This window comes from Macaca thibetana, chromosome 5 (genome assembly GCF_024542745.1).
Source record: "Macaca thibetana thibetana isolate TM-01 chromosome 5, ASM2454274v1, whole genome shotgun sequence".
In the NCBI taxonomy this organism is placed as follows: Eukaryota; Metazoa; Chordata; class Mammalia; order Primates; family Cercopithecidae; genus Macaca; species Macaca thibetana.
Window position 1 is genome coordinate 4,919,521 of NC_065582.1, and position 22,962 is coordinate 4,942,482.

At 41.9% G+C, this 22,962-nt stretch overlaps 1 long non-coding RNA gene across 1 annotated transcript; it reads right to left on the reverse strand.

The window, feature by feature from the left end:
* Positions 1-969: 969 nt before the first annotated feature.
* LOC126955732 (uncharacterized) lies at positions 970-22,920 on the reverse strand. Its single transcript, XR_007726057.1, has 3 exons — positions 22,848-22,920; positions 21,158-21,311; positions 970-1,286 (listed from the first exon to the last, which is right to left on the reverse strand). It is a non-coding gene; the product is annotated as an uncharacterized LOC126955732 (long non-coding RNA).
* Between the last annotated feature and the right edge of the window lie 42 nt (positions 22,921-22,962).

Here is a 22,962-nt window from a genome sequence, read left to right on the forward strand (position 1 = left end):
TAGAGAATCTCCTTTCCTTTTCAGGTCTTTTCCTGATCCAGGAGAGATTAACTGAGTCTGGCACCTTTTTAAGTCTGATGAGAAACATTTACCATCTATTCTCTCAGAAGTCGGCCACCTGGAAGCTTCATCTGCATAAGAACTTTTGTCTCCACAACACCTTATCTTAACCCAGACATTCCTTTCTATTGATTCCAGGTCTTCAGATAATAATTTAACTTTTTTTAACCAATTGCCAATCAAAAAATCTTTGGATCCACCTATGACCTGGAAGCTCCTGCTTTGATCTGTCCAGTCTATTTGGACTGAACCAATGTACATCTTACATGTATTGATTGATGTCTGCCTATAATTTCTGTCCTGCTAACATGTATAAAATCCAGCTGTCAATCAACCACCTTGGGCACATGTTCTCAGGACCTCTGGGGCTGTGTCACAGGCCTTGGCCACTCATATTTGGCTCAGAATAAACCTCTTTAAGTTTTACAGAGTGACTTTTTTTTTTTTGAGACGAAGTCTCGCTCATGTTCCCCAGGCTGGGTGCAGTGATGCGATCTCAGCTTACTGCAACCTCTGCCTCCCAGGTCCAAGCGATTCTCCTGCCTCATCCTCCCGAGTAGCTGGGATTACAGGCACCTGTCACCACGCCCGGCTAAATTTTATATCTTTAGTAGAGACGGGGGTTTCACCATGTTGGCCAGGCTGGTCTTGAACTCCTGACCTCAGGTGATCCGCCCACCTCAGCCTCTCAAAGTGCTGGGATTACAGGCGTGAGCCACCGCGCCTGGCCCAGAGTGACTCTTTTCATCGACACTAGATGAGAAATCCAGAGACAGAAAAGAAACTTGCCGAAGGATAAAGATTAAATAATAGTAAAATTGAACCCAACTCATATATAAATAAGTAATGAAAGTAAATTTTAATCCTTTTACACATTATAGCACTTTTCAGCCTTTTATTTTCTACTCAGTATTAGCTGTTTAAAAATAATTTTGTTCTCCAATATTTCATTTTGTATTTGAAGCAAAATTAATCTGCCTAGAGAACAACAATTCTGTTAAAGATTGTGCTTTTTCAATTGTGTTTATAAAATGCATTCCATTGGTGTTCAGATTTGACATTCTGGACATGGGGCATCCTGTTGCATTAAGAATAAAAGGCTTCCTCAGGTTTGTGGGAGAATTTGATTCTTGAGCCACCCAGATCTCACAGGGCTGGAGTCACCAGCAAAATGTTACAGAGATATTGTAGTTCAGCTGCTTACAATTACACAGCATTATCTCCTCCTGAAAGAGAAAGATCCGGTGAGTGACAGATTGTCAAATACCTACCAAAGAAGACCCTCTTGTTTTCAGGGACCAAACTAATTAACTCAACAAACAGGGATTATGAGTCCACCATGGGCCCTGTTGTCATTTAGAGACAAATTTAAGACACGTATTTCTTGAGTTGGTGAAAAAGAAAATGAAATAATCATGCCATTGAGAGCTAAAGGGCCATAGCAGTTATGGAGTAAAACCCCTTCATTTTATTGCATATGAGAAACGGAAGTCCAGAGAGGGACCCAGGGCAAACGGCTAGTCAGTTATGCGCTGGACCTTGAGATTCCTGCTTCTGACTCCCAGGCCAGGGCTCCACGCAGTGCCCTAAGGGGTCAAGGAGGATGTGACAGCCCCCAGATTGTATGCAGGCTCGGTGTGAAAAGGGAGACAAAGACTCTCACTCAGCCTGTTTTTCTTAGAATTTTATTCTGCTTTTCTAATTTACTTGTCAGCGTGATTTTCAGTCTTGTCTTAATATCTGTACTGGTTTTGAATAATGAGGAGAAAACTCTGGAGATTTCCAGCCCGCAGTGATTTAGGTTAGCTTGACAGGGTAGTCCAACATGGATGGATTATCTTTCTTTCTTCCAACAGACAGAACGAGGAAAGGAAATTGCAAGCCTCAGCTGAGACTGGGCACATGATATATAGTGTATTGACCTTGGTTTATGTGAAATAATGACTAAAACCTGCTTGGGGAGGATCTTTTGCTTGATGTTTTTGGTTTTGTTTATGACTGGAAGATAGGAATCCTTTCCTATCTAAATGTGAGGTTGCGGTGCATTTTGGCAATTTTTCTAACATATACACATTTTGTATGTTAAGATTTGAAGGAGAATAGACTCCCAAACGTTTTATTGTGCATTGCCCTTAGAATATTCTAAAATGCAGTGAAAATAATTTTAGAAATTTTGATTAAATGATAGATTGCTTCACATTTTATATTACTGTATGACTTTATAAGCTTATGTTACTGATATGAAACTTAGTGAATATATGTACAAATAAATAATTGTAATTCTTTGAAAGGTAGGCAAAAATTATCACATCATTATGATACTTTGTTCTGTAGGGTTGCAAGAAAAGAAATAATATCCTTTGGACAAAAAAGTACCCCAAGCCAGGTGTGGTGGGGTGTGCCTGTAGTCCAAGCTACTCGGGAGGCTGAGACGGGAAGATCACTTGAAGTCAGGTGTTCAAAGCTGCAGTAAGCCATGATCACACCACTGGACTCCAGCCTGGGCAACAGAGTGAGACCTCATTTCAAAAACAAACAAAAAGTATCTCAATTTATAAAAGCCTCTCAATTTATTACAGAATATCCACACAAATGAGGAATATGTTTAAATTTATGTAAATTAATTTAAGGGAATGCACACTGTAACATTTGCTAAATACTGTCCTGTAACTGTTGCTGTTGATTGGATACTCAGCAAAGTGATACTGTTAGACAGGACTAGTGCTTTCCACAGTCCCTCAACAGAGGCTGTAGGTTCAGAATTACCCAAATGTTCTTCTCCATTGGGCAGAAATGATTTTCTGTGTGTAACTTTTGGTAACGGAGGTGGTCAGAGGTTCCATGTTCCTCAGTGTGGTGGTCACCAGGTGGATTTCATACTACACCAGGTCCCTGTTTTCTAAACTCTCTTTCCAGAGCTAAAAGCTGACGTGGATCTTGCTGACAACACATAGAGTGGGAACCCACTCAAGCCTACTCAGTGAAAATTCAACCAGTCAAGTGAAAGTGGATGAGCAAGAGGGCAGAGGTGAATGACTGAGGGGTTACTAATAAGGGTTACAAATGGTAAGAGTCTAAGAGACAAATTAACTATCAAATATTTCTGATGGATTCCCCCAAAGGAGTGAGGAACCTTTGCCAGTATTTACTTTCAATCTGTCAATTTTAGACTATAAGTTAATTAATTTCAACACAGTTTACTTTGGCAATTATACCTTGGTGTGTTTACTTATGTGCCAGAGTTCTGCAGGCAAAAGAATGGTCCAATTCAAGGGACAGCTTTTTAGCTTTAAGATGTTTTAAACAAAATGCTAATACTTTTACCTCAGAATAAATAACTCAGTTCCCTTCTTTTGAGTAGACTCAGAATTAGAAAACATTCTGGCTAAATAAAATTGGATCTAGGTCAGCTCTCTCACTTGACAGAGGAGGAAACTGAGGCAGAGAAAGGCGAAGTGACTTTTTCCTAAATCTCATGGTTGGTTATGGGCAGAACCTGGACCAGAACTCAAGTTTCTTGATTCTCAGTTTGTTGCTTTTCTCCTCTCAAAGTCTGTTTTCCTCAAACATGGCTTTTTACTTCATCATATTTTCATTTTCTCAGTCCTACATCTCAGCTCATCCTCACGGGTCCGTCCTTTTCTGGTTCCTTTCTACAGGCTACCTTTCTGGCAAGCTCTTTCTGGAGTACAGTGGCATGATCTCAGCTCACTGAGACCTCTATCTCCTGGGTTCAAATGACTCCTGCCTCAGCCTCCTTAGTAGCTGATATTACAAGAGTGCACCACCACGCCCAGCTAATTTTTGTATTTTTAGTAGAGACGGGGTTTCAACCATGTTGGCCAGGCTGGTCTCGAACTCCTGACCTCAAGTGATCCACCTATCTCTGCCTTCCAAAGTGCTGGGATTACAGGCGTGAACCACCGCGCCCGGCCCTGGTAAGCTCTTTCTGAAGAGTAGGCTGCTCCTCCCACCCTCTCACTCGCTGTTCAGTCCACTGGCTTGAGCTTCTTCGCCTTGAACTTGCTCTCTCCAAGGTGTCCAGTGACTCTGCATTGCCAGTGAAAATGTCCACCCTCATCCTTAGTTTATCTGACTTCTCTGCAACATTAAACTCTACTGTTCACTCACTCCTTCCTAAAACCACGCATTTTTTTCTTCTTGGCTTCTAGGATACAATCTCCTGGTTTTCTTCTCTCTCTGGCTTCTCCTTCATGGATTCCTTGGTGGGGTCTGGGTTCCCACTTCTTAAATGCTCGTATGGTCCAGTTACTCTTTTCATGTATATGTTTTTAGATGTGCTCTCGGGCACATCGTTCCTCCTCCATTACCTCTGTGAGGATGACTCTTATGCCCACATATCTGGCTCAGACCTCTCTCGCTCTCTCTCACCGCCCCCACCTTTTTTTTTTTTTTTTTTGAGACAGGGTCTCACTGTTACCCAGGCTGCAGTGCAGTGGCACAATCAATCGCACAACTCACTGCAGTCTCTCAAACTCCTGCGATCATGCAATCCTCCCACCTCAGCCTCCCAAGTAGCTGGAACTACAGGTGCACACACCAGGCCTGGTTAATTTTTTATGTTTGTATTTTTTGTAGAGTTGAGATCTCCCTATGTTTCCCAGGCTGGTCTCCAACTCCTGGCCTCCAGCAATTCTCCCACCTGGGCCTCCCAAAGCACTAGGATTACAGATGTGAGCCACCATGCCCAGCCTCAGACATCTCTTTTCAGTTTCAGCCACATATATCTGCCATGAACGTCACCTCAAATTCACCACATTCAAAACCTGTGCCACTTCCTCTGTCTTCTGCATCTTGGTGTCTGTACAAATCAGAAAACAAAGTAACTTAGACTCCCCATTCTCCCTCAATTCACACTTAACAAGCTACCAAGTAGCATAGAAACTATTGCTTTATCATCTCTCTTGTCTTCCTTCATCATCTCCCTCATCTCTACCTTTGATCAAACACTGTTTTGTCTTGTCTGGACTGTAACAGTAGCGTCTTAGCTGCCCTTTCGGCCTCTAGTCTGCCCACCCCTACATATTGCTGGACCCCCAAATACTGCTGGAAGTATGACCCTTCTATTTATTTATTTTTTTTGAGACAAAGTCATACTCTGTCACCCAGGCTGGAGTGCAGTGGCGTGATCTCGGCTCACTGCATCCTCTGTCTCCTGGCTTCAAGCAATTCTCCTGTCTCAGCCTCCCAAGTAGCTGGGATTACAGGCGTGCGCCACCAGGTCCAGCTAATTGTTTTTGTATTTTTTGTTTGTTTGTTTTGAGACAGAGTCTCGCTTGTCACCCACGCTGGAGTGCAGTGGTGCGATCTCGGCTTACTGTAAGCTCTGCCTCCTGGGTTCACGCCATTCTCCTGCCTCAGCTTCCCAAGTAGCTGGGAGTACAGGTGCCCGCCACCATGCCCAGCTAATTTTTTTTTCTATTTTTAGTAGAGACGGGGTTTCACCATGTTAGCCAGGCTGGTCTCGAACTCCTGACCTCAGGTGATCCACGTGCCTCGGCCTCCCAAAGTGCTGGGATTACAGGCGTGAGCCACCGCGCCCTGCCTGTTTTTGTATTTTTAGTAGAGACAGGGTTTCACCATGTTGGCCAGGTTGGTCTCGAACTCCTGACCTCAAGTGATCCACGTGCCTCGGCCTCCCAAAGTGCTGGGATTACAGGCATGAGCCACCATACCCAGCCTGTATGACCCTTCGAAACTGCAAATATGATTAGAACCCTTTGGCGTGCATGCCAGATCTTGCATTCGCTGGGTATGGCATTCCTCTCCAGCCTCACCTCCCTTCACCCCCGCACATCCAGCCTCCATCTCAGCCTCTCCCAAACACGTGAAAGCTCTACGATGCACTGCGCCGTTTCTTACCTCCAGTTCTCTTCACGTGCTGTTCTTGAAATGCTCCTCCCTTTTTTCTCATTCGCTCACGCTCGTCCTTTAAGTGCAGTTTAAGTGCCACCTCCTCAGAGGGCCTGCTTGCATTCTTCCATCTGACTTAGATGCCTCCTCTCCTCCCTGACTCTCTCTCAGCACCCATTCCATACCCTATTATAATTGTTTCTAAACTGTAAACTCCTCAGAGACCGAGTGCACTTTTAGCCTGGTGTATTAATAGCGCATTTACAGATTTCACTTGAGTTTTTCCAGTAATGTAGCATATGCATTACAGCACAAGGAGATTATGCCTCCCCAACTTTCTCTGCTTTCCGGAGCTCCCAGGTGTGGGGTGTGGAGGCATGGGCAAGACCATCTACTGCTCGGAGCCGGGAGCTGCAGGTGCCACCTCCTTCCCCTAACCACCTCCTTCCCCTCCCCCCGCCCCCCTCCCCCCCCCCCCCCCCCCCCCCCGCTTCTCCCTACTCTTGCGGGTCAGCCCCATGGCCAAGCTGCTGCGGAGCCAGGAAATGAGACGTCTGGATGCCCTGCTGCTGGACTGCCACAGCTTCCCATGCCAGCTTCTTGGCCCCTCCCTACCCCCACCCCAACGAGACTGGGCGAGAGGGGAGGTGTCCATGCTCGTTCTGCTGACTGGCCCCTTTGAGGGGAGATGGCTGGCCCCAAGACAGGAGATGGTGGTTCTCTAAGCATAGAAGGTGGGAAACTTAGCATCTTTTCTTTCCTCAGTCAATCCCAGAGGTAACAGTAAAATCTAAATTCTTCTTGTTGGCCAAGAGCAATTTTGAGGGCTTTACATTTAATCCTTATGGTTAACCCTATGATGAATGAATTAGCCTTATTATTCTCAATTGACATATGAGGAAATTGAGTGAAAGAAAGGTTAAGTAACTTAACAAAGTCACCAGCTAGTAACAAGCGCAGATTCAAACCAAAGCAGGCTGGCGCCAGAGCCCCTCTGTGTGCCCACGGGGCTCCACTGCCTCTCTCCTCAACCAGTTGTTACAGGGAGGTTCACTGACACCCACGGCAATTGTCCAGAGCAGCGTCTGGCAGCCAGGCGTTCCTCCCTGAGCCTCAGTGACCACATGGGATCATGTGCTTCTCTTTGCCCCTCATTTAATTTTACCTGCTGGGTATGGTTTTCAAGTTACAACATCTCTTGGCTGGTTCCCCATGGCTTTTCAAAAATGTTTCTCTTAGAGTTTAATTATTAGTCATCTGCCCACTATTTATTTATACTTTTCATGACCTTTACTTTCATTTGCTTTTACTGCTTTTTTTAAATTGAGAAAGTAATATGCACTCATGAGAAGCTATGCTGATTGCAAAAAGTGGACAGTATGTAGAACAAAGGCATACATTTTGTTCACGACTTAAATGTGGTGATAAAATGTATGCTTTTTTTGTCTGTGACTAACCTAGCCTTCCTTCTAACTCCATCCTCACCTCGCCTCTCAGCCACCCCCACCCACAGACTAGTGGCAAAAAATCAAAAAATAATAATAACTCGTGGCTCATGCCTGTAATCCCAGCACTTTGGGAGGCCGAGGTGGGCAGATCACAAGGTCAGGAGATCAAAACCATTCTGGCTAAGATGATGAAACCCCGTCTCTACTAAAAGTAGAAAAATTAGCCGGGTGTGGTGGTGGGGGCCTGGAGGCTGAGGCAGGAGAATGGCGGGAACCCGGGAGGCGGAGCTGGCAGTGAGCAGAGATCGCGCCACTGCACTCCAGCCTGGGCGACAGAGTGAGACTCTGCCTCAAAAAAAAAAAATTAATAATAATAATAACTCAGTGTCTGATCTTGGTTAAACCTCAGTCTGCCTGGTCGTTTCAGCTGTGCTTTAGTGGGGGTTTCAGCCTGTCTTGGAAGAAAGGGCCCGTCTCCCAGAGAGCTTGTCCTTTATCCTGCTCCTCTCAATGAGGAGAGGGAGGGACGCGGTGCAGCTGTATGGCCTGGAAGCCAGCATTCTTGCGTCTGCTGGGTGTCTGTCTGCTATTCCCCGGCTCCCCCGGCCCCTGGGCAATGCTCTCTACCCATCAAGGAGACCCTGCAGATCCCTGGTGCTGAAGTTGAGTGTGGAAGGTCGGGGTCTTGTGTGGGGGCAATGCTCCTGGTGGGCCTTCCTGGCTGCCCTGACCTCAGCCAGACTCCTGACAACCCTGCCACGCTTCTGGGTCTGGGGAAGCGTCCATCAACCCTACTCAGGTGGTCTTCCTGCAGCCCTCCACAAAGCCAGTTTACCCTGGCCACGGCAGCTGCCTCTGCTCAGCTTCCCAGCCAGGGCCAGTCAGCATAGGAACCCAAGAGCAGCTCGGGAAAGCGAGCGTGGGTCTTTCTTCCTCTTGATCACAGTGCACAACTACAGCGTGTCTCACACTGGCTGTGCTGGGTTGGAATGGGATACCTCCCGAGGCAGTCCTCCCCGGAGCCCCAGGCAGAGGGCTTTGGGAGGGTGCAACTTCTCTCTCTGCCCTTACTGTTGCTTGCACTTACCTTTCTTCACCATCCCTCCTGGATGCCACATATTGAAAAACAAAACAAAGTATGGCCTTGTCACTGACTACAGTGTTATTTTCTTCACTGTGTGAGAGAATCCAGTGTGTATGAGTCCTGAGGCTTGGGGGCTCGTACACTCAAGGGGCAGATAAAGGAGTCTGAATCTTTACTTTTTTCTCAGTAAAGCTCTATTTTCAGATATCAGTGATTGAAAATTGCTTCAGTTCTTCTGCAGGCATTCCTTCCACAATGTGTAAGTCTAGTGATGCTTGGCTGCAAGTGACAACATCCAGGTAAAAGTGTCTTAAACAATGAAGACACTGATCATCTCAAATGACAACAGTGCTGGGGCTCCAGGCTCCAGGGTTGGTTTGGCAACTCCAGAAGGCCACCAAGCACCCAGCCTCCAGCTGCCCTGTGCTCCACCATCCTCAGCACGCCAGGTTCTCACGGTCAGGCTCGCCCCCGGGCCTGGGGGAAGCTGCAGCTGCTCCAGGCATCCCTTCAGCAGGCAGCGTCCTCAGCAGGCAGGGGCACGGGGCGCCTTCGGGGTGGACAGACACCTCCTCAGGTCTCTCCTCTTCTTAGCAGTGAAAACCTTTCCAGAAGCTGTCCCAGCAGACTCCTCTATTTCACGTCATCCCTAACCTTGCCACATGCCCGGAGTTGGAAGGAACACTGGGAAGGAGGGTGCCAGGTGTTTCCACAGCCTCTGCTGTGGGAAGCGGATCGGCTGCCGTGGAGGAAGGGGGTGTAGATGGCTGTGGTGTAAGAAACAGCGGCATCCGCCGCCTGAAACAGACCCTGCTCTTTCCCCGGGCAGGGCTATGCTTTAAGAGCTCTAGGCTTGTGCTCAGAAAAGGAAAATAGAAGAATCCACTAACAATTTAAAAATATTATCTCCTCTATATGGCAGCATACACTATGGATACGTGGTAATATACACTTTTTTGTATTTTACTTTGTTCATTTGACAATGCTGACTTAATCATATACTAAATTCTATGTATACTCGAGTCTATTTCTGGACTTTCTGCAGTGTCGAGTCCTGTGCAGTGTGACGCTTGTGTTGTACACTCTGGCAGGGCTAGGCATCTTTACTACTCTTCAAAATTTGCTTGAATATTTTTGCAAGTATGTTTTTGTAGTGTTAGCCCCATTTAGAGCTGAGCTATGCCTTAAAGGCCTGGTTATGTTCATGTTTACACACACGTATTCATGCTTAACTGGAATTATGTGCTATTAAATGACCAAGCTCCTCTTGTTAGCTATCCCAGGGGGTCACACTTCAAATTTCTACCTGAGCCAGGCAAGTAATGTAAATGATTGAAGCAGGCTGTAGTTCAAAGATTTAAACATGCAGCAATTTTCTTAGCTTCCTGAAAGAAATAGTCTTTCCTCCATTGTTCTAGAACCATGTGTCTCATTTAATCTCTTTTGATAGAAACATAGTAACTAGGAAATATTTTTCAACTACCACGTGACTAGTAAGTTGCATCCAATATTTGACCTTAATTATGGGGAAATAATAAAGAGTAGTGGGGATTGTGGCAAATATGCCTCATCTGAAGAGAGTAATGGCATCAGCCCTACCAGTTGCTGCTACTGGGAATTACAGATATTCACATATCTGCTGATTTTTACAGAGAGCTAGAAATACAGATTTTATATGAAATTTCCTTATTTAAAATGCTAATATTTAACACATCTTCAGGCCAGGTGCCATCCATAGGCTATTAGCATGTAAGCTCTGAATTGGACCTATATATTACTACCTTTAAAAAGTAGTTTATTTTTGCTAAATTGTAAACTATCATTTTTAACTGACTAAACCAAATACTAATCAAAATAACTAAAACCCAAAACAACTCAGAGGAAGCTGTATGTAAAATTATGTTGGATAATGTTAATATTAACCAAGGGGGCCGGGCGCGGTGGCTCAAGCCTGTAATCCCAGCACTTTGGGAGGCCGAGGCGGGTGGATCACGAGGTCAGGAGATCGAGACCATCCTGGCTAACACGGTGAAACCCCGTCTCTACTAAAAATACGAAAAACTAGCCGGGCGTGGTGGCGGCGCCTGTAGTCCCAGCTACTCGGGAGGCTGAGGCGGGAGAATGGCGTGAACCCGGGAGGCGGAGCTTGCAGTGAGCCGAGATCGCGCCACTCACTCCAGCCTGGGTGACACAGCGAGACTCCGTCTCAAAAAAAAAAAAAAAAAAAAAAAAAAAAAAAAAATTAACCAAGGGAAACCACATTGAGATCTAATGATTTCCCCAGCTTGTTTGGGCATCATCTTATTTATTCATTTTATTCAATTAATTTATTTACTGAGTACCAACTCAACTCAAAGTATGGTAGCAGACTTAAAAGGAGGGAAAAAGAAAAAAAGACATGACACCTTCTCTGGTTTGGCTTACTTTCTTAATGCCATTAATGCTGATATTAATATAATATCAACATTAGCCCAGCTTTGGACTAAGGTTGTCATACACACACACACGCACACACACGCACGCACACACACACACACACACTTTATTATGATATTTAAATAAATATTGAGTTTTTTCTTTTAAGTATCACCCATAATGCAAATAAACAAAAAACCCTCCGAATTCTAGAAGAGTTCTTGTTTTCATTTAGAAGTCCAAACAATGGGAAAATTAATCAAGGTAAAGCAAATAATTTAAATACATGAAGTCGTAAATTAAAAAAGAGGAAAAAGCTGAGACTGGATTCCTGACGTTATAAGATGCTGTCTTCACCCAGAGACATTAAGTCATATTATTTAATGTTACATTTTAAAATAGGTTTTGTAATGAAAGAAGAATCAGCCCCACCTCTACCTTAACTGCAATTGAAGTCAAATTGGCAAATTTGTTTCAATACAATTTTCTCTAATTCTTGCCACTTTCCAGGAGGCGTTTGATCAAGGCGAATGTTCTATTTTTATGTCTGTTTCTATACTGGTTACTTCATTCTCAAGGGAATTACAAAACCAATCATTATTTTAAGTGTTTATTAAATTAGAAATATTTTGATAGAGATATGATAGAAATATACTTTAATTGGCACTTCTATTAAAGTGATGGAGAGTTCTGAAATTATCTGTAGTTTGGTTTGTACATTATCAATAACTCTGAAGGTTGTGAAGCTGCATCTTGAGAAGATATTTTTCTTCTGCCTATTCCAAGTTGTCTATACAGTACAGTTGAAAAATGCTCATATACATTGACTCACTTATGCTAGAAATGGGACCATTTAAAAAATCTATTTTTTGTGTATAATTTGAGGGAACTGTTGAATAATTTTCAGGAAGTTAGAAATACAGCACCTGGATTTACCATGACAAGGTCCATTTTTCTTTTCCTTTTCTTTTGTGTGTGTGTGTGTTTGACAGAAAGACTAACAAATTAAAAGAACACATCATTAGTCAATAGGGATTTCAAAAATAACATACATGTAAATTCTTGAAAGCAGGTAATATGAATTTACATATACGTTACTTTTCAATAAAGTACTATATAAATAATGGAATCTTTGGTGATTTCACTTTTCTACAGTGCCCTTAAGTGAAATAAATTTTATTCTGCCTCTTCACAACAAAATGCTAAATATTTTTTCTTTGTTTGTTTTACTTACCTTTATAAAAGAAAACTGCATGAGCTATCATTTAAAAAATTTCTGAGACTGGGCATGGTGGTTCATGCTTGTAATCCAGCACTTTGGGAGGCCAACGTGGGAGGATCGTTTGAGCCCAGGAGTTCAAGAGCAGCCTAGGCTGAAATTAGGTGAGCGATTTTAGGTATTAACCTACCCAGTAAAAAACTACCAATGGTAATTTCCTGAATTTGAAATTATAATATTAAAAATTCATCATTTTATTTCCTTCTCTGTATGAATATCTCTTACAATCAAATTATCTCTGATTCTCTACATTATGAATCAGTTCATTATCATTATCATATATGGTTGGAGCGAGAGCTTTTGATTCCTGCCTGGTGACTGTGAAAATCTCTAAGCCACCAGGTGGCAGAGTGTCCTTGGTTTAGATTGAGCATTGCATTTTTTTTTTTTTTTTTTTTAACTGATTGCCAAATGTATTAATAGTTTACAGCTATTGTGAGCAACCTTTAAACCTTTTACTCATGTACCCCTAAAATCATTTTGAAAACATGTGCATCACCCACAAACTTTTAAGTTTACATATATTTCAACAAAAATTTAAATAACCAAGGAGATATAACTTTTGGCATACTGTAGAAACTTTAAAATAAAATGGTTATATCAATCTTTACATACATCAAACATGATAGGGGTCTGATAACCACCATCATCTGTTTTTAAAAATTCTGAAACAAGCTCATTTTTCATAGTTGGATGCTTTATATTACTCCTTTTTTCCTTGAATCTCATTTTCTGTTTTATCTCTACAGAATTTTATACTAATATAAAATATTTTATAATTAAAAAGCTGTGATCATCCTAGTGTACTTCTCTGCAACAAGAGTATATATAGAGATATTTTATTTTTTATTTCTCGTGACCAAAAGGTGCTGAATGTCAGAATTTTACTAATATACAGTATCCAACACCATAAACATATTACTTTTGATAAATAGTTATAACAAAAAGTGAAATTAATCGGAAATGCATTCCTGAATGAGTCAGCTTAGGGGGTTAGAAGTTTTATTGTTTGGGGCCCAGGATTCTTACACTCCCAGGCAGTGCACTGCAGGAAGATTCTGGATGGGAAGAGAGGGGGCCTTTTGTAAAGTCGGAGAAGGGTGCTTGTGAAAGAAGAGACAGGAAGAGGAAATCCAGCCTAATGAAAGCTTGTTAATTTTTTTTTTTTTTTTTTTTTTTTTTTTTGAGACGGAGTCTTGCTCTGCCGCCCAGGCTGGGGTGCAGTGGCCGGATCTCAGCTCACTGCAAGCTCCGCCTCCCAGGTTTACGCCATTCTCCTGCCTCAGCCTCCCAAAGCTTGTTAATTTTAACATAATGGGCGCAGGTTGATTTTAGGAAAGAATATGTATATGAGCTGATGATCTAGAAATTTGTTTTCTTAAAACAGTGGTTCTCACCTGGGGGAGATTTTGCCCACAGGGCACATTTGGCCATGTTTGGAGACATTTCTGGCTGTCACGCTGGGGGCAGGGTGCCGGCATCTGTTAGGTAGAGGACAGGGCTACTGCTAAACTACTCTGTTCCCAAAGTGACACAGCTGAGAGCCTGAAACCTAGCAAGTCCTCAATAAACGTTTGTGGAAAGGAAAAGACAATAAAAAGGAAGGAAGGAATCACACAATTGGCTACAGAGAGAGCTACAGTAAGATGACTAGACTCTTGTAATTACATTTGCTGAAAACTTCAGAGTACTTCCTTCTCTTCTGTGTTTATACAGTTTTCTTATTCGAAAGGAGAAATTCGAGGAATAAAATTTAAAAGGTCTACATTTTCCCAGTATATGTTTTCATTAATTAGAGAAATCCTGAAAAACACAAAAAAGACCAAAACGACCCCTAATTATACCACCTAAATATCTACGGAGAATAATAAATAGCAGCCCCTGTTTTGCTGATCTCATCCCACTTTGCCTAAATAACATCTGCTAATTAGTTGATGCCCATTCTTTCATAAGTTTTTCAAGGTTCTTTTTTTTTGTTTTTTTCTTTCAGATGAGAGTCTTGCTCTTGTTACCCAGGCTGGAGCGCAATGGCGCGATCTCGGCTCACAGCAACTTCTGCCTCCCAGATTCAAGCGATTCTCCTGCCTCAGCCTCCTGGGTAGCTGGGCTTATAGGCGCCCGCCACCATGCCCAGCTAATTTTGTTGTATTTTTAGTAGAGATGGGGTTTCACCATGTTGGCCGGGCTGGTCTCGAACTCCTGACTTCAGGTGATCCACCTGCTTTGGCCTCCCAAAGTGTTGGGATTACAGGTGTGAGCCACCGGGCCTAGCCTTTTCTAAGTTTATAAAGAACAATTTATACATTTAAACTTTAGAGTATAGAATATCAAGATGGCTTCAAAATTGCCTATTTGAGAGATTCTTTCTTTCCTAGCATTAAAAGCACAGCGGTCCATTGGAGGTATATATGTATATTTACACACACGCACATGCACACACACATGTACACACATATTATTGTGTACTATGAGAAACAAATGACCGTACTTTAAAGATAATCTTTATTGAGATATCATACTGCTGAAGTTTAGAACCATCTCCTTGGGGATTTAGGCAATTGCAAAGTTAGAGGGAACACGGCCCTCTATAAGACCCACTGCACTCCTGACACCAGTCGCAGGTTCGGGGGATTGGTCCCAAAACCACCCTTGAGTTCAGTTATTCACTAGAGGGACTCACAGAGCTTGCTAAGAACTGGGATACTCACAGCTGTGGTTTATTATAGGGAAAGGTTACAGATTAAAATCAGCCAAGGGAAGAAGCACAAAGAGCAGAATCCAGGAAAAGCACCCAACATAGAGCTTCTGTTGTTCTCTCCCATGGAGCCTTAGATGTTATTTTCTCAGTATGTGTCTGTAACAATATGCATGGAATATTGCCGAGTAGGGAAGTTTTCATGGGGCTCCATTATGCAGGTGTGATTGATGGCCTGTACGGCTCATCTCAGTCTCTGGCAAGCTGATACTGTGTGACTCAAACCCCTGCGCTACATCCCATTGTTGATCTTTCTGACGGGGTCAGCTCCACCCTAAATACTATCTGGCATGGCTAGATCCAACCTTACATGACATTGTTAGACTACTAGCATAATCCAAGGCCCCAGGTAAACAAAGTCACTCCTATCTCTTATGACATCCAAGGGCTTAGACGTTACCACCCAGAAGCTGAGGGCAAAGGCCGGACCTCTTCGGGTATAAATTTAAATTCTTTATTACACATGTATACATACAGCCTATATGTAGCCATTTTAAGTGTACAGTTCAGGCTGGGTGCCATGGCTCATGCCTGTAATCCAGCACTTTGGGAGGATGAGGCAGGCAGATTACCTGAGATCAGGAGTTCGAGACCAGCCTGGCCAACATGGTGAAACCACATCTCTACTAAAAATACAAAAATTAGCTGGGCGTGGTGGCACGTGGCTGTAGTTCCATCTACTTGGAGGCTGAGGTGGGAGAATCGCTTGAACCCAGAAGTGGAGGTTGCAGTGAGCCAAGATTGCTCCACTGCACTCCAGCTTAGGCAACAGAGTGACGCTCCATCAAAAAAAAAAAAAAAAAAGAGAAGAAAAAGTGTACAGTTTAATGAGTTTTGAAAAAATGTATACATCTGTGTAACCACCACCACAATCAAGAGAAAGGACATTCCCAGCACCCCAGTAAGTCCCTCTTGTTCCTTTGTGGTCAGTTCCTCTCTGCCCCCTGGCTGGTTTCCCCTTTTTAGAATTTCATGTATAAATGGAATCATACAATGTGCATGATTTGCTGTCTGGCTTCCTTCAGGCAGCATGTTTTTGGGATTCATGCATAGTGTGCCAGCCGTGTGTTAGTGCTAGGTAGTAGTTCATCTCCTATGTATGTGCCGCAATGTGTCTATATATTCACCTGTTCAACATTTGGGCTGTTTCCAGTTTTAGGCTACTTTGGACAAAGCTGCTATAAACATTCACATATATCTGTTTGTGTAGACATATGTTTTCATTTATTTTGGGTAAATCGCTTGGAGTGGAATTGTTGGGTTGGATGGTAATCATATGTTTAATTTATAAGAAACTGCCAAACTGTTTCTATCGTGGTTTTAACATTTTACATTCCTGCCAGTAAAGTATGAGAATCCAATTGCTTCACAGCCTTTCTAGCACCTCAGGCTTTCCAACTTTAGCCATTTTCATGGGTGTATACAGTAATTACTTATTGTGGTTTTAATTTGCATTCCCTGGTGACTTTTTATGAGTTTACTGGCAACCATACATCTTCTTTTGTGAATCTGATGAGATTCTTTGTCTATTTTCAACTGGGTTGTCTGTCTTCTCATTGATTTGTAGGAGTTCTTTATATTTTTTGGATATATCCTTTTCCAGATATGTATGTTTGTAGCTTGCTTTTTAAAATCTCTTAATGGTATCTTTTGAAAAGCAGATTTAATTTTGATGAAACTGAAGAAAACTACATTTTTAAATGGTGCTGTGAACTCCGAATACATTTATAGCTATTTCGTTGCCATCCAAAAATTCTACAAAAGTTATCTAACAGGAAACTGATGAATTTCAGGGAGTGCCCACTTACAAAGTCTTTCTCCTAAAATTAAGCAGTGTTAATAGTAATATTACACAGTTTCTCACAGATCATCAACTAAGTCCTTCTTCGGTGGGAAAGGCAGACGCTTTACAAGAAATAGGTATTAATTTTACTTCCTGCTCTATTTTTTCTTTACATAGTAGACACAAAAACCGTTAAAGCTGGCTGGGTGTGGTAGCTCACGCATGTAATCCCAGCACTTTGAGAGGCTGAGATGGGTGGATCACCTGAGGTCAGGAGTTCAAGACCAGCCTGGGCAACATGGTGAAACCCCACCTCTACTAAAAATACAAAAGTTAGCTGGGCACGGTGGCACATGCCTGTAATCCCAGCTACTCGGGAGGCTAAGGTAGAAGAATCACTTGAGCCCGGGAGGCGGAGGTTGCAGTGAGCCAAGATTGCACCATTGCACTCCAGCCTGGGCGACAGAGTGAAACTCTGTCTCAAAATAATCATACTAAAATTTAAAAAAAAATTAAAACCATTAAAGCAACCAAATAGTACAATTTTGGCTACTACATTGTTTGGCTGCTACATTTTAGGCACTGTGCTAAAATAAATTAATCCTCTTGGAAACTCTGTGAAGTAGATATTTTTGTCTTCATATTCAGATACTCAGATAAGGACAGTGAGTTCAGAGAAATTAAATACCTGGATGAATATCACACAAAGAGGTGGCTACGCTGTGATTCCAAGCTAGGTCTAACTCCAAAGTTGGTGTTCTTCATTAATATTCTGTATCTGTTCAGGACATGTACAAATCAAATCATGGACATTTGATTTTAGATATACCGAATGTTGATTTTGGCAGGTTGTAGAGGGAGTAGAGGCTGAGGAGAGGGGATGGCGGACAAAGATTAGGTCTGGAACTTATTTTGGTTCATGCCTCCAGTTCCTAATCCCCTAGATAGGCTGGATAACTTTATGAGGGTTAGTGTAGCCAAGCCAAATTGAATCAATTTAAACACATTCAGAAGCAGAACTGCTTCAGATAATCTAACCAGTTAACAGGACATTCAGCTTATTACATGCTCTGCCGGAATTTCACGAGATCCTTCTTTTGTTAAAGAATATTGAGAGTGACTTCCTCAAACTTTATGCTAAGGCTTGATCTAAATTTCACATGTAATCAATACTTTTCTTGCTACCACTTATGTCAGATCTCCTCATGAAAGTCATGTAATTATTTGGAATCTTATCCTGGTGATTAACACAATTAATGCCCAACTCTCTTTTGAAACCTTTAATGCATGTTGTTTTCCAACTTAGCAGACGTGAAATTCCTGTAGTTTACTGAAGCTGCAAGTTTGGGACTTTGGCAGTCTCATATTAGTAGTCACACATTCTACTAAGGCCCTTCCTTCTACTTGATGCCCTGAGTGGATGTCACTTGCACAGCAAACATCATATGCTCAGTGAGATCATTAAGTTATAACTGCTTTCATCAGCAATATAGTGTCCGCTATTGTATACTTCTGCTGAATTCTAACTCTGTGAATTTTCCTTTTTACAGTTACATGTTGCATATGAAAATCCAGATGATCTTGACTAGTCAGACTGAAATGAATTAAAGACTGAGCATAACCTATTAGAAGTTATGCACTTATTAATAAAAAGACAAATCTGTGTTTTCCCCCTTCTTTAAAAATCAAGCACCAAAACAATAAGTTAGTTTTAGAATGCATTGAGATGGTATTCAACTGCATTGTGGAAGGAAGAAGTAAATTAGAAAGAAAGTGATAGCTATATGTGCTTAGAAATCGGCTGCTTTCAACCAAGGGAAAAAGGAACACTTACACAAAGGCCAATGCTTTTTTTTTTTTTTTTTTTAATTGCAAAAGAATATTTAAAAGATAGTTAAAAGACTTTCAAGTCTTTTAAGAAATGACAGTTAAAATAGAATTTTGCAGCCTTTCCTTTTATCATAAACTATAACAGGAGGTGAAATCCACAATTTTCTGAAATTTTGTCCCATTTAAGCTTCCAAAATGTTTCTTATTTTTAAACCTGAAAAACATTAAAACACCCTTATCCTGAGAAGTTTGTGTCATGTTTATATCTGCTCTGATCCTCCCACAATCCACTATTTGATTATTAAAGGTAATTGGCACTTAGCATCAAATATTTAATACACTGATATCTAAGTATCTAATTTTCTTACTATGAGGCAGGAATTTAGACTTCTTATAAAGTTTTTATGCTTATCTGATTGCTGCTGCTTATAATTAAGGCCTCAATAATCATAAAAACATTCCAATAAATGTTTCAGATATAAAAGAAATTTAAGCAATATTTTTAAAAAATAGGGTGAAAAAATGACAATAGGCATGTCTTTCTCCCTCTCTGAAAATATCCCCTAAAAAAACTCTCCTGAAAAAAGTTTCTCATTAGAAATAATTATGAATATACTGTCTGTGCTTCACAAAAGAGTTGTAAATATAAAAAAAGGAAGTCAGATAAAATATATACACTAAAAAGGGAGAAAAGACATATAAATAATATAGTCTGTTCTTTTGGAATCCTATTTTTGAAGTGCTTTACAAATTACCATATTCTTATAGTATTTTGTGAGTTAAGTAGATAGTTAATATTCTTGGTATTTGGCAACTCAGATCATAAAGAGGTAAAATACACTAAATTGTCCACATCCCTTGAGCCTACACCTGAGGCAGTAAGATAACCCATGTCCCAGGACTCAGCTTTAGTACTTTGTCCACGCTCTTTTCCTCTGTCCATGGTGCTCTGCCTAGGGGATGTAGCTAGCCATCCCACCCTATAGGGGTTAACTGGGCCAACTGAGAAGGGCCATGACAAAGAATAGCTTAGGCATCACTCGACATCGGGCATAGAAAGAGAACAACTAATGGGTAAGAAGAGTCAAGTGATATTGATCGGTGGCTCCCCAGGGTTGAATTCAGAACATGTTCTGCTGTCTCTTGGGTGCCAAGTTTTGACGGAAAGGGCAAAGGACAACTTGAACAATGTGGGGTGGGCGGGTGAAATCTCCATTTATTGTTGTTCATGTGGGAATGGAGTGCTCGGAATGAGGGAGATCTTGACAAGGCTCCCTGCCAGTAGCGGCCTCTTGTTTCTTATCAAAAACTGAATACTCAGTCCTCCTTTCTCTTCACCGCTGGGGTTGGAAAGTATTGGGAGAGCGTATCGGTACCAGAGGGCAGAGATATTGTGTGAAGAGGACCTTTGTGCTTAATGGGAAAAAAATAGGAGAATGAAAAGAGGAGAAAGAACAAGACTTAGAAGTTGAAAAATGGAAAACAGACTAAATGAAAAAGAATAAGCAAGAAAGTGGCCCTAGGTCTAGAAAACACCAATTTTTTTATTTTGCCAGAGGGTGAAAGGTCCAATGTAAAGGAAACACACACACACACACACACACACACACACACACACTTCAAGAAGCTCATGTAAGGAAAGAATAGGCACAACTTATATATACATTAGTAGGGCGTGGGTCAAATACATTATGGTACAGCCATACAATAGAATACCATATAGGCTTTTAAAACGATTTAAGTATACAAATATTGGCACAGACATCTAAGATTGATTTACTGAAAAAATAAAATGGCAGAGTAATTTTTAAGATATAACTTTATTCTAAAAGTAATACAGGTATAGAATATGTATAGAATAATATGTATAGAAAATAATATGGAGGGTAAAGCATCAAGCAGCCAAAGGCAGTTATTTCTTGGGGGAGAAAGGGAGAAGGAGGAGAAATTATTGTGGAAGGTGATTGTGTTTTATATTGCACATTTTTGTGTTTATTTGAAACTTTTTTTTTTTAGACGAAGTCTTGTTCTGTTGCCCAGGCTGGAGTGCAGTGGTGTGATCTTGGCTCAGTGCAACCTCTCCTCCTGGGTTCAAGCAATTCTCCTGCTTCAGTCTCCCAAGTAGCTGGGACTACAGGTGCGCCACCATGCCCAGCTAATTTTTGTACTTTTAGTAGAGACATGGTTTCACTATGTTGGCCAGGCTGGTCTCGAACTCCTGACCTCATGATCTGCCTGCCTCGGCCTCCCTAAGTGCTGGGATTACAGGTGTGAGCTACTGCTCCTGGCCTATTTGAAACTTTTAAAAATAAAAATATCATTTCTATTGTGTATTCGAAATACATCAATAAGAAGTATAGAAATAAGTTATATTGCAAAGAAGAAACATAATACATAGGTTAAAAAAAGAAAAATTTTATAATTTGCAGTAAAACTTAACATTGAAGTAATCTATACACAGATGTCTGTATCTATGAAATGGTGATCCCAAAGTAAGAGTTTCAATTTCATTTAAAGAATGTTTGTCTTAAATTGACATGAGTGGTGAATTTTTAAAAGGTGATAATTATAGAAGTGTATTATACTTTATTAGCTCAAAACTGGATATTAGATATAATCCATAACTTACCTATTGATGTAATTGATATTTTTCAGTAATTGAGTATTTTCTTCTGATCAATTTGAATTATTCTCTTCAGCTCTTATATTTGGGTAAATCTCATAAAGTAACTCTAATTGCTTCAATTTAAAGACAGTCCTTCCAAGGAGAGACTCACAAAGCACTAAGAGGAAAGGGAGAGCAATAAAATTTTACAAATATGTATTGAAATACATGAACAGCATATTTTATTTTATTATTATTATTATTTTTTTTTTTTTTTTGAGACAGAGTCTCGCTCTGCCGCCCAGGCTGGAGTGCAGTGGCGTGATCTTGGCTCACTGCAAGCTCCGCCTCCCGGGTTCACGCCATTCTCCTGCCTCAGCCTCCCGAGTAGCTGGGACTACAGGCGCCCGCCACCTCGCCCGGCTAGTTTTTTTGTATTTTTTAGTAGAGACGGGGTTTCACTGTGTCAGCCAGGATGGTCTCGATCTCCTGACCTCGTGATCCGCCCGTCTCGGCCTCCCAAAGTGCTGGGATTACAGGCTTGAGCCACCGCGCCCGGCCCGAACAGCATATTTTAAATCAAGTCTTTAGAAAACAGCAGAATTTGGAAGCTGTCTAACTTGACTGCAATAGTCAACCTGCATAGATGGGCCCAACTGCTGTAACTTTTGAAGTAAGTAGACTAGGTTACATGTGAAACATACAGTAATGACAATTTCACCTGGGATTTTGGATATTCTTCCACTTATCATTTAGGAAAAACTCTTACATGAAATCAGACCAAGAAGCTATCCAGGGCATTGTAAAATCTCAGCCGCAGCCATACCAAAAAGAAAAAGAAAAAAAAGTGTAGGCCGAGCACGGTGGCCCACGCCTGTAATTCCAGCACTTTGGCAGGCCGAAGTGGGCAGATCACCTGAGGTCGGGAGTTCGAGACCAGCCTGACCAACATGGTGAAACCCCATCTCTACTAAAAATACAAAATTAGCTGGGCGTGGTGGCGCATGCCTGTAATCCCAGCTACTCAGAAGGCTGAGGCAGGAGAATTGCTTCAACCCGGGAGGCGGAGGTTTCGGTGATCAGAGATCGCGCCACTGCACTCCATCCAGCCCGGACAACAAGAGCGAAACTCTGTCTCAAAAATAAAAAGAAGTGTAAATCTTTTGTTGTGTACAAAATCACACAGAAGCTATGTTCCTGTCTGTTTGCATATGGCAGTCAGGTAGATAGAATTCTATTTAATAGGATGTCATAAACAGTCCACTCACATAGAGCTGGGGCCCTGTCCCAAATTAATGTAAGCATAAGAAGAATTTCCTAAGCTGGAAAAACTTACAAGTATTTATGATTTTGGAAACTTTTGAAGGCTTGTCTTATACATTTCAGGCTTAAGTAAAACTTCAGAGTCATTTCTCCCCATAGTATTGTAAAATTAGAGGCCAGGCAGAAAAGAATTAAAAGAGTAGGATGAGGAAAGTCAGTAGGGGCAGAGCTGGGGGTTTGTTAACACCTAGAACAGTGCGAAGAGGTGACAGGAAACGGTCCCCTTCCGACATCTGGACCAAGGTGAGGCACTGGGGAAACCCAACGGGAGACACTGCTCTCAGACGGGAAGAGCTGCTGGCTGTAAACAACTCAGGCTGTCTTGTCTTGGGAGAACAGTTAAGGAATGGACACCACGAGGGCAACGGACTTCTGAGATAACTAAACGCACCTCTACTTGGCCACTTAGCTCCTCACCAGGCCCCAGGGTCCCACCCTTCCCGGGTTGCCTTCCCAGCATGCCCCGCGCTTTTCCCGGCGTGCCCTGCGGCCGCTCCCCAAGCCGG